At 41.6% G+C, this 12594-nt stretch overlaps 1 protein-coding gene across 5 annotated transcripts in view; it reads left to right on the top strand.

The window, feature by feature from the left end:
• The window catches only part of LOC125463594 (septin-9-like), a 258165-nt gene that overhangs the window by 105770 nt on the left and 139801 nt on the right, over positions 1-12594 (top strand). The window lies entirely within an intron of this gene.

Genomic DNA, 12594 nt, shown 5'->3' with positions numbered 1-12594 from the left:
GTGTCTGGAAATCTCTAACCAAATGGAATAATATCAGTCAGACATACCCTTTTAATGAAAACAATATCTATACCATCATAGATATGTAAAGACACAACAACTTTGTTTTTTCCTCAAACAGTAGGCAACACTACCAAGATCATATTTGTTACCAGTCTCTAGCTGCACAGAGTGAGAGATGGTGGGCTTTCTCCTTAAAACAACGGCAATGCTTGTTCTAATGGATCTCCCACAGTGAGTGTTATGCAGAGAATTCCAGGCTTTTGACGAAGTGACAATGAAAGAAACAACACAATTTATTTAAGTTAGGATGGCGAGACTTGAAGACCAATTTAACCCTGGTGATACTTCTGTGTCATAGCTGCTCTTGCCCCTCTTATTTATGGAGGTCATATGATCAGAAGGTGCCAAAAGTAAATGTAGCAAGTTGCTGTTATACATCCCATATATGACACACACATGAGACACGATACAGTAAAGCTAGAAGGTGGAATTTTTTTTTCTATTCACTTGTGGGATTTGGGCGTTACTGGCTGGCCAGCATTTCTTGCCCATCCCAAGTTGCCCCTGAGACATTTAGTTCTCTGAAAGAAGGCAGATCCAGCCCACAGGACCAGAGTCTCCTCCACAAGTTGGGCAAGGAGACAAATTCTAAATCCTACCATCAACGGAACCAGGGATCGAACCCCTGCTGTTGGCACAAATCTGATCCACATGAGCTGTCTGGCTAACTGAGCCAACCACACTCCCACTGAATCCGAATGCTGTGCCAACATACACTATCACACACAAGTTGAGGTCCAGGCTAATGGATTGTGATGGTGGCAGCTCCAATTCCCATTCCATCATATGGCTGACTAGGAATCTCTCCTACTGTTACCTTGTGTAATTGGTAGATGCTGGAAAGATCTCCAGATTGGAGCTCAGTCCATTTTGGCTAGGTTATGAACACACTTTCCTTTGTTATCAAATCCTGTAGGACCTTAAACCAGAGTTCCTGGTTTAGAGGCAGGGATGCTACCCACTGTACACAAGACCAGGAGGGTGAATACCAAATTCAGCATTAGGTGTCAACAAAGCAGACTGCCTTGTCTTGGAAATAATGGGAACTGCAGATACTGGAGAATCCAAGATAACAAAGTGTGAAGCTGGATGAATAAAGCAGGCCAAGCAGCATCTCGGGAGCACACAAGCTGACGCTTCGGGCCTAGACCCTTCATCAGAGAGCACCCCCGAGCACCAAACCATCATCTCCAATACCATCCATGACCTCATCACCTCAGGGGACCTCCCACCCACAGCCTCCAACCTTATTGTTTCCCAACCCCACACGGCCCGTTTCTATCTCTTTCCCAAAATTCACAAACCTGCCTGCCCTGGTCGGCTCTCTGATGAAGGGTCTAGGCACGAAACGTCAGCTTTTGTGCTCGTGATGCTGCTTGGCCTGCTGTGTTCATCCAGCTTCACACTTTATCTTGCCTTATCTTGGATATTGTTGAGATTCCATCACTCTCTTAATTTGTCTCTTAAATGATGGAAAGGATTTGACAGACAGGGAGGTGAACCATTCAAGGCACAGTACCCAGCTTTGGGCTGTTCTTGTGCCCACATTGCGACGTTTCTGGGGTCATTGGTGATGCCAGGATATTGCTGTGGAATAAGTGTTATATCTAAATTAAGATTTAATTATGTACTTGTACAGGTATTCTGCTGGAGGAGATTTGTGTTCCATATGTACCTTCCGGGGATTTGTAGGTAAATTAAATTTAATTTGTTAGTCAAAAATTTAAATTCAGTTTGGAGTACATGGAGAAAACCATAGTTTCTGGCTAATAGGTGATGCTGGGCCAACATGGGATGGTTTCACTGCATCATACAAGAAGGAATTGCTCCTTAAAACACCCTAAATTTAATACTTACTGTTAGTTGCAAGGTAATTGACATCATTTGTGCTATGTCATAGATATGGCTGTGGTGTTAGTCTTTCAGATGAAGAGACAGGTTGCTCTCTGTGAATGCAGTAGAAAATAATAGAAATGATTTGGAACTAAGTGACTGAGAACATGCTAGCATGAGAAAATCCTCCAAAAGGAACATAACAGCATTTCTCTTTACCAAGTAAGTTGGCAAAACACTACAAAATGTTGTCTCTCATTATCTTGGATCTTGACTTTCAGACAAGTAAACTCTTTGGAAACAACCTTTCACTTCTTTCATTGTTTTACCTTCATATCTGTAACCTAGTTAAAAATCCAGGACCATTTTCTTGTGTAGTATAAATAGAATCGTAGAATCCCCAGTTTGGAATCAGGCCATTTGGCCCATCGTGGCCCCGCTGACCCTCCAAATAGCATCCCCTCCAGACCCACCACCTACCTTATCACACTAACCCTGCATTTTCCATGACTAATCCGCCCAGCCTGCACATCTCTGGACACTATGGGCAATTTAGCATGGCCAATCCACCTAACTTGCCTATCTTTAGACTGAGGCAGGCAATTGGAGCACTTGGAGGAAACCCACACAGACACAGGGAGAATGTGCAAACTCCACACAGACAATCGCTCTATGCTGGGACCAACCAGGTCCCTGGCACTGTGAGGCAGGAGTGCTGACCACTGAGCCATTATGCCACACACCCATCCCCCCCCAAATTAGAAACCAATGACTAATGGTGGTTTAAACTGAGGGTCAACACAAGTCAGATGAGGGACAAGGTGGAGAAGGTAAAACCTTCGTAGTGACCTCAGCTGGTGTGGGCATTGCACCCATACTTGGCATCATTATGCATTGACAACCAGCCATCCAGACAATTGAGCTAACCAACCCCATACAAAGTATCATCACATAAATACCAGTAAAAAAAATTAAATGTCAGTTATGCTTCAATGGGGTCACAGGTTGGACACTTTGTTTGCCCTTTTATGAGCTCCTTTTGTTAATCTAGCATCTTCAATCCTCAGAAGCAAAACTGATGGACAGAAGGTAGAAGCATGATTTAATGAGAGAAGAGCCACATTATTTAAACATCTGGAGTGAACTTCGAAGGTAAAGATAAGTGATAAGAGTGTGATGGAAATGAAAGAGTTGAGCTGAAGATCCCTCCCTGCTTCAGGATCAATATAAATCTTTGTTTCTTCCTAGCCTTCCTCTTTTTATCCCTGCATGCAGTTGACCCACACAATTGCGCCTGAAGATATTATCTTCGAAAATTACATTAGTGGACGTTGTGTTGCCAGTTCAATTAACTTTTCATCTTCGTATACTGTGTGGGTGTGTTTTTTTTTGGCCGACCTGATGGCTGAAGTTAAAGGTAGAGCACTGTCTATGATTAAACCAGTAAATTAGATGTTTAGTTGATTTTCTTGTTAAAGATGTGCTTTAGTTGTCCATTCGGTACTAACTTTTTAAAAATAAACTCTTTTTCGAAGATTGAAACATTTTTTTTAAAAAATGGTTATGCAATTGATAGAGCTGTGTTGTATATGATATCTCTTTCTTCAGAACATTGAAACTGCCAAGGCCCCAGAATTTCTTGAGCACATTAAGGCTATTTTAAGAAGCACTGGCCCAGATTTTCTAATGGGTAGGTAATCATTGTTACAGTATAGATGAGAATTGCACTGGCGGACCCAATGAAATTCCCATTGCAGCACACTCTGAAGGAATTGCTTGGGAAATTGAAAATTCCACTGAGCAATTCCCCTGTGCTTAGACCCGTCCAAATTCTCAAATTTAAATGGAGAATGAGTTTTCTGCCGAAGTAAATAGTCACTCAGAAAATTTTTTAGTCTTTTAAATACAATGTCAAAACTCCCAAGTAATTATTAAATTGCTCCATCCCAACTTACTTCACACACACACACCCAACCAGGCCTGTCCCATAGTGCTTATAGTCCCCAGCTCCTAATCTGACACATCCCTCCCACTGCCCCCACCCCTCACCCTGAGACCCAACGCTGGACCTCACCCAAACTCTTCACTTACCTGACCCTGTTGTATCCTGGTACCCAATTCATTGGGCACCCTATCCCTATCTACCTGTCCCCCTATCCTCCTAGTATGCCAATCTCGTACTTGCCTTATGTACTTTACTGTTTGACAGCAGTTGCAAAAGTGGCTACCTGTAATCCCAGACCTCTACATTTCAGAAGACAGCGACTAACTACTATGAAAACTGGGTTACAATTTGATTTCTCCTGACTATTCTGCACTGTGAGGAACTCAGCAGAATGGAAGTACAGCCCTGCAGTTCACTGTAAATTGATACTTTGTATCATGGGATAGCTCACTCACTGTTTCTAAAATGTCAACGTTTTCAACGTCCTTGGGGTTTACTCACATTTATTTCATTCTGTAATTTCTTCCTGTAAAATAACCCGCAGAGAAGAAATATTGCCTATGCACGGGCATTACTTGAGAACAAAATTAAGACTCTTTATCAAAGTGTGTGCCAAAAAGATTATCTGCACAAAGATGTAAATGGCTATGAACAATTTGCCATTACAGAAACATGGCTGCAGGGTGACCAAGACTTAGAATTAAATGTTCAAGATATTCATCTTTTAGGAAAGATAGGCAGAAAGGAAAAGGTGATGTTACTCTGCTTATAAGAGATGGGATCAGCACAATAGTTAGGAAGGATCTCAGATAAGAAAAACAAAGCAATAGTATCTTCTGGGATGGAGAAAGCTGGGAACTGCATTACATTTGTTCTGGTGCAATCATTTTACTGGAGTGCCTCCAACATCTTTCTCCTCACCCAAGGAATTCCCCTCACTGAGTGACCAGGCCCTCAGCTATGTCTGATTCATTTCATACATTTCTGTACTTGCTTTTTTCTTTCCTTGCCAGAACAATGAAGTGGTTCCCCTTGTCCTCACTTTCAACCCCAGCAGTCTCTACATTCAAAAAGGGCATTCTCTACCATTACTGCCTTATCCAGCAGAATGTCATCACCAAACACATCTTCAACGTTTACAAAAAATCTGAATTGACAATGTTGTCTGCCATACCTTGATACTGATGTATAAAATAATCTGATCAAAACATCAGTTCGCAGAATATTCAAAAGCTACTGACGTTTGCCCATTCCTCAGAAAATCTGGCCCAATGTTGCAATCTCAAGCAGACTTACCTCCACAACATCCCAGTCCACTACTCCATCATTCTTAAAACTTCCTCTTCCCTTAGGCATCTTCCTGTGTAATTGCAGTAGGGGTAATGTTTGCCATTTACCTTCTCCTTTCTCACTGTCCAAGGCCCCAAACACCCCTTCCAGCTGAAGCAGCAGTTCACTCATTGTTTTCAATTTATCCTACAGTATTCACTGCTCCAGAATTGTCATGCACTTTGTACTAATGTGTGTCCATCAAGAATATGGTAATAACTCTTATAATGAAAGAACAGAATCTTGGTGAAAATCATCATATCACTTTTTTCAATTCTTTTGGAGGAATCATAATTGTGGAAATATTCTTGAGTTTTGTACTTGAAATTCTCCGAAGAGACTGCAGCCAGAAAGCTGCATTGTTACGCATGAGCAGCACCAAGCCCTGCTTTAGTTATTGCGGAGAGCCACTGACAACAATAAGTGTCTTAAATGCATGCATATCTACATCTATTCGATAACCAATTTGATAGCTGATTCAACACCCACAAGCTCATGGAATATTGACATAACAAGGTGTAGAGCTGGATGAACACAGCAGGCCAAGCAGCATCATAGGAGCAGGAAGGCTGATGTTTTGGGGAAGGGTCTAGGCCAGAAACGTCAGCCTTCCTGCTCCTCCGATGCTGCTTCGCGTGCTGTTTTCATCCAGCTCTACACATTGTTATCTCGGATTCTCCAGCATCTGTAGTTCCTATTATCTCTGGAATATTGGCATTCTGCTTTAGTTGCCTAGGTCCTTTATTAGGCCTCATTTGAAGTATTGCTTAACTTTCTGGGCACAAAACCTCAGGAGGAATATATCTGTTGGAATGTTTAATGCAGGTTCATCCATTGACATTGGGGCTTACATGGTGAGATTTTTGAGTTGTCACAACAAATAAAAAATTTCTGGAAAAGCTCAGCAGGTCTAGCAGCATCTGTGAAGGATAAAACAGAGTTAACATTTTGGATCCGGTGAACCTTCAGAACCTGAGATTTTGAGTTAGGCTGCTTAAAACTCTATTCATTCCAGTTTGGAAGTATTCCCCATCTATTGAGTTGAGTTCAATATATTAAAATGATGAATGAATTTGATTACAAAGAAACTATTTACTCGAGTGGGAGGATTCATAAAAATGCTTTATAAAATCAGAATTTGATCACTTAAGAGTAAGCATCAGGTGTGTTTTTACTCCAAAAATTATCATTTCAATTGGATTTAATTTTCCAGAACTGAAATTGATGGATTAGGCTTTTGTTGGGTACAGAAAGAGATTTTCACTGAAAGTGTATAAATGAAGTAGCAGACATCAGCATTGATCTAACAGGATACCAGCCCAGCTCGTCCCTGCCTCCCTAACCTGTTCTTCCTCTCAACTATCCCTTCCTCCCACCTCAAGCCGCATCCCCATTTCCTTCCAGTAATCTCATCTGCCCCCACCTTGACCTGTCCGTCCTCCCCGGGCTGACATCACTTGCCTACCTCCCCACCTACACTCACCTCTACTGGCTCCACCCCTGCCTCTTTAACTTGTCTGTCTCCCCTCCACCTATCTTCTCCTCCTCTAACCATCTTCAATCTGCCTCCCCCTCTCTCCCCATCTATTTCAGAACCCACTCCCCATCCCCCTCTCTGAGTCTAGGCCTGAAACATCAGCTTTTGCGCTCCTCTGATGCTGCTTGGCCTGCTGTGTTCATCCAGCTCTACACTTTGTTATTTAGGATATCTAGCAACTCCTCTTATGCTGAATAGACTGGCCTAGTTCTCACTGTTAATCGCAGATGCATTCACTCTTGTGCAAAGGTATAGTCCATCCAACATCAAACCTGAGAATGCATTTATCTGGAGGCTAAATCCTAGGTAGAAATTATAGTTGTCCACGAAAATGCACATTAGCTATCTCAGAATGGGGCCACAAACTTACAAAAGCCCCACCTCAAGGTCACACAACAGGAAGCAAACTAGTACAATGACTTAAATGCACAGAATTTGGATCTAATCAAACTTCAGGAACAAATGTCACATTATATTGATCCTCGTCTGATACTTTTCTAATAACTATGCTCAATTCCTGTGCATAAAATGAATTTGGACAAATTCATCCCAATTTTTACTACCAATTAAATTACATTCATGGTAGCGTCACTCAGAAGGCAGTATTGTCCAGTGTCAGAGTGAATTGGGAACTGCTAATTTGAAGTTCAAGGCTAAGATGTTTTGTTTATTGTAGAATAAAAAAAAGCTCCTTCCTGACAGAAGCAATTCCTGTGTGCGATTTGCTTAGTTGTGACAATGGTTGCTAAAAGTGGGGAAGTATTTCATTAGCTCACTGAAATAATAAAAATCATTTATTTACATTGTGATCATGCTGATTTGCAGCTGGGCAATACAAAATAAATTTAATTAGGATACCAAATTATATCCTTGATCTTGTTAAAATTGTGAAAGAAGAACAATTAATAGAGGTATGTGTTCAAATGCTGCAGGGTTAGGTTAGTCTATTGATAGTAAAGTAGAAAAGAATTGTAAAACATTGAGAGTGCTATAATATTTAATTATCAGGCACTGAGTGTGAAATTTAATATTCTGGAGATTGCACTTGATCAACTTTTTATTTTAATAAGCAGCATTTATTGCTTTTAGCTGAGAAGATAATGTTCTACATGTTGACCAATGAAGTATATGAATAATGTTAAATAGGAAGGTATTTGCACTTCATTGGATATGCATTTCTGTCTCAGTGGAATACTGGCTTGAACACCTGTTACTACATGCCATATCATTGTTATCCATTGACAATAGAGGCTCAGACATCCTGCGGCTAACAAAAAAGTGAAAATTTGCTCCAATGTAACTTTCCTATCCTCTGCAAGGGACTGCACAATCAGACCGGATGGGTCAAAAGGAAAAATAGTAGATTCTGGGGCTGACCTCAAGAGAACACGGATCACTAATCAGCACATAACAAAGGGGGAATGTAACTAGAGATAAGAGTGTGGAACTGGAGGAACAAAGCAGGCCAGGCACCAGAGGAGCAGGACAGTTGATGTTTTGGGTCAGAAGAGGGGTCCTGAACCAGAACATCAACTTTCTTGCTCCTCTGATGCGGTCTGGCCGACTGTGTTATGTCTGACTCCAGCACCTGCAGTTCTGACTGAGTGCCATTAGAGCTGTGACTCTCTCTGTTTTAGCTGAGAGCAGAGGCAGAAAGCTTGTCATGATGGGGTGCACAGAACAGTCCAAGAGGATAGACACATTGATGTGTGGCTCCATGCTATTGCAATCTCACACTTGAAGAAGCATGTGACAGCAGTTTACATGACAAACACACTACATGTTCTTGGAGCAAATAACCACATGTGAAAGTCAATGGGTAGAAATACCTAACTTGGTGAGTGGAGATTGTAGTCAGTTCGGAGGTATTGCCACAGTCAGTCAAGGGGTTGACTGTGGTCAGTCAGGTCCTTGGTCCTGCCAGAGTTCTAGAATCCGTGTATTTGCAGTTTGGATCACAGTCAAATCTACAAGTCAAGTGGAAGAAGTCCAGGGATTACAGACAGGTCTGTCAGGGTGCGAAGAAGACATCAATGCAGGAATTGGGCTGGTTTTAAACTGTAATGTGAGAAAGTGACTGTTAAGTTAGGTAGAAGTGGATAGAAGAGCCAATAAAGGACATGCACAAGCAGGAGGTGGTGGTGAGGTGTCTCTGATGACTGAGTAGAAAATGAAGATGGTAGGTAGGTTCAGTAGTTTTCGAGGTTGATATGGATGAGAGCTGTTAAGCCATGTTGCATATAATACTGAGAGTTGTAGTCTATCAGCCATGATAAATTGTGTATGCAGTAGCAGAGTTTGAGTAGTGGTTCCCTCTAAGTGTTAGATCAGAGACAGGATGGTGACACTTATCCTTGGGGAGGGCAGAAGGTAATTTACTACTTTCTTCAATGCCAAAAGCCCAGCTTCACATGGGATGCTGCACTGCCCGAGGTTGCAGTTTGGCTGCCTTGAACTGGTGGCATGGCCTTCTATGGTAGACAGCTGGAAAAAGGAGCACCTTTTTCTCCATTATATTGTCTACCAGCTTCCACATCCCTGTCAGCAAAATCAGGAGAGGGTTTTCCTTTCCTCCTGTGTTAAATGTTCACACAGCAATGTGTAGGCCATTTCTGGGCTTGCAGCATCTGAAGTTGTGCAGTTCGGCTATAAACATGATGCCATAATGTGAATGCAGGAAAGCCCCCAACAGTGGCAACACTTCTGCCACTCTGGCTATGTAATTCTCTAAGAAAGGTACCCAAGAGCCTAGGAGCATCATTCGTGAAGCAAAGTGTGGGAAACAACATGTAAAAAGTTACTTCGAGCTCTGGCGTACTGGCATCTCACTCAACAAGACACTAACTGAGAAAGGTAAACTTCGGCTCACTGAGCAGGACACGTTGCTTATGTTTGCTTTGCCCCAGCAGTAGTGGCGTACTTTCCTTCTGAGGAAACACATTCCAGCCTCAGTCCAGAGACCCAAACTCGAATTAACACTGACATTTCGGGGCAGCAGTGAGACTCAGCAAATTGGCTGTTGTTTTTTTTTCTCTCATCACTCCAAAAGTATGAATAAAATTGAAACATCTTTTTGAAATGTCCTGAGGTTGTGAAAGACTTTGTTTATTCAAAGAATTTTTGGACTTTTTCCTAAAATACAGCCTTTCATCAAGATCCACTTTTTACCACCCGTGATTTTGCAATTAGATTTCTACATTAGGGTCCACTTTCTCTAGTAATTATGTCTGTTAGGTATAGTGACAACCTAAATTCCTCCAGCAAGTGAAACAAATGCCCTGTAAAGAGAGAAAACATTCATTCACTAAATGGCTGTCTTTGGCAGTTTTCTCTTGTGAAGTGCGTTCAAGTTACTGTGACACACTTTCCAGTACCCATGATAACAAAACAGAAATTACAGGGTAAAAATTGAAAGAACTGCAGATGCTGTAAAACAAAAACAAAAGCAGGAAAAGCTGGAAAAGCTCAGCAGATCCGTCAGCATCTGTAATGAAAAATCAAAGTTCAATTTTCGGCCCAGTGACCCTTCCTCCGAACTGATGGTAGCTAGGAAAATGTCTGTTTTAATACAGAACATAATGCTGGGGGGAGATGGTAAGGAGTAAACAATAGGTGGGGATAGAGCCCAAAGAGGGGGGAAGAACAGTTGGACAGACAAAGGAGTGGATAACAATCTGGCTAGGAGGGCAAATAGCTGTTAGCTACAAATAATCTCCATTAGCAACATGTTGTTGTGTGTAATAGCAGACTATGTGCTAACAAGGCTTGTGTGTGGGATATGGGGACTAGAACATAGGAGAATTCAAGCCCTAAAGTTATTGAGTCTAGAAAGCTGCAGCATGCCCAAGTAGAAAAGAAATGTTGTTCATTCAGCTAAGGCTAAGTTTCACTGGAGCACTGCAGCCAACCTGAGATACAGATAACAAAGTGTGGAGCTGGATGAACACAGCAGGCCAAGCAGCATCTCAGGAGCACAAAAGCTGACGTTTTGGTCCTAGACCCTTCTTCAGAGGTTGGCCAGGGAACGGGGTGTTGAAGTGACAGAAACTGGAAGGTCAGGGTCACTTTTGTGAGCAGAGCATTGGTGTTCTGTGAGAAGGTCATCCAGTCTACACTTTTGTTTCCCCAACATAGAAAAGACCACCCTGCGTGCAGCGAATGCAGCAGACTAGATTGTGGGAAGTGCAGGTGAAGTGCTGTTTCACCTGGAAGGTATGTTTGGGCCTTTGGATACTGAGATGGGAGGAAGTAAATGGGCAGGTATTAAACCTTTGGCAATTACAGGGGTAAGTGCCATGGGGCTATGGAGGGAATTGCTGGGAGTGAACGGAGAGTGAACCAGGATGTCCCAGAGGCAACTGTCCTTGCAGAAGGCAGATAAGGGATGTGATGGGAGGGGAATGTGGCTGCTGGTGGCATTTTGCTGGAGGTGGTGGTAATGGTTGTTCATGATTTTCTGGATGTGAATGCTGGTGGAATGGTAAGGACGAGGGAAAACCCTATTGCTGCTGCAGGAGGGAAGACAGGGGGTAACAGCTGAAGTAAGAGAGTTGTGTTGGGCCCGTTTGAGGGCTCTGTCAAAAACGGGTGTCAGGAAATCCTCAGTTGAGGAAGAAGGTGGACATTTCAAAGTTGGCATTATTGGAACATGTGCAAAGGAGATGAAGGAACTTGAAGAATAATTAAATTACAGGGTTATGGGGATAGGGTCAGGTCAAGTTGGGTGGGGTTCAGGAAGTCTAATGTGATGCTTATCGGAGGGTTAGTGCAGATCGATGCACCAAATGGCATCTTTCTGCACTGTAGGCTCACTGTGATTCCAAATTCCCAAAATGTGCAATCTGCAGTGCAATTTCAGAAAAGGAACACCAATATCTTGAATGGAGAAGCAGGAACTGAAGACATTAAGAAGGATCTAGATGTACTTACTGGGTGAAAGTTTCCTCTCTGTAGAATTGACAGCATATTTTAAGTAGCTTCCGGTGGAAATCAATATAAAAAAATACATTTCTTCAAAGAGTTTGGAAAGTCTTCAGAATTGTTTAAATAAAGCTTGTTAGTTCATGAAATGTTGATTTAGGTACATCTCTAGGGTAATAGAGACAACTGAGTTATTCAGGAAAAACTGAGCAATAGGCAGAAAAGTCAAGAAAAAATATCCTACAACTAGAAATCACCCTTTAGCAACCCAGAAAACTTTTTCCCCCAACAGGAAAGCTTAAAGTAAAAGGTAGACAAAAGATTGATTAAAAATAAAAACATGTAAAGTGAAAAGAATGCACAACAAAAAAAAGCTTTCAGTTGCATATACAACAAATACAGCCTACTGAAAAGGTACTTCAGCTAAAAGATACATATCCAACTTTTGGTCTACCTCGACAGCTGCATAATATTTACACAAAATTAAGCAGGGCTCCTCAGGAAGAAAAAGCTTGGCGTGGCTTGCTTTGTTTTCCATGCCTCTTGCCAAATGTCTTTTGCTTTTTTTGTTTGATCATCAAAATGAGTTCTTATCAGCTCGAAAGGCAAGATGTTATTGGTTCAGACGTTATGATTAGTTATATGTAACAGGCCAAAACAGGAATTGTCTCTGGAGGACCATATCCACAAATCATTAAGCTATATTTCTATTGAAACTGATTCTTGAGTAATATTGAATGCTGAAAAATATGCCTATTTATAATTATAAAGGTAATTTTTGAATTAACTTGTGATTCATAATTGAAATATGTGAATTAATAGGATTGGCAACAAAGCACTAACATTTCAGATATTAGCAAGCCATTACTAAATTAATAGGATTAAACTGCAGTATGCACAATAATCAGTCTATTGTATTTTATGCAAATTTTCATAATTGTTTGTGGCATGTGTTCAATTTGTAGGA

This window comes from Stegostoma tigrinum, chromosome 22, assembly GCF_030684315.1.
Source record: "Stegostoma tigrinum isolate sSteTig4 chromosome 22, sSteTig4.hap1, whole genome shotgun sequence".
In the NCBI taxonomy this organism is placed as follows: domain Eukaryota; kingdom Metazoa; phylum Chordata; class Chondrichthyes; order Orectolobiformes; family Stegostomatidae; genus Stegostoma; species Stegostoma tigrinum.
Note: the sequence above shows the minus strand (reverse complement) of the source record. Positions and strands in the feature narration are given on the sequence as shown.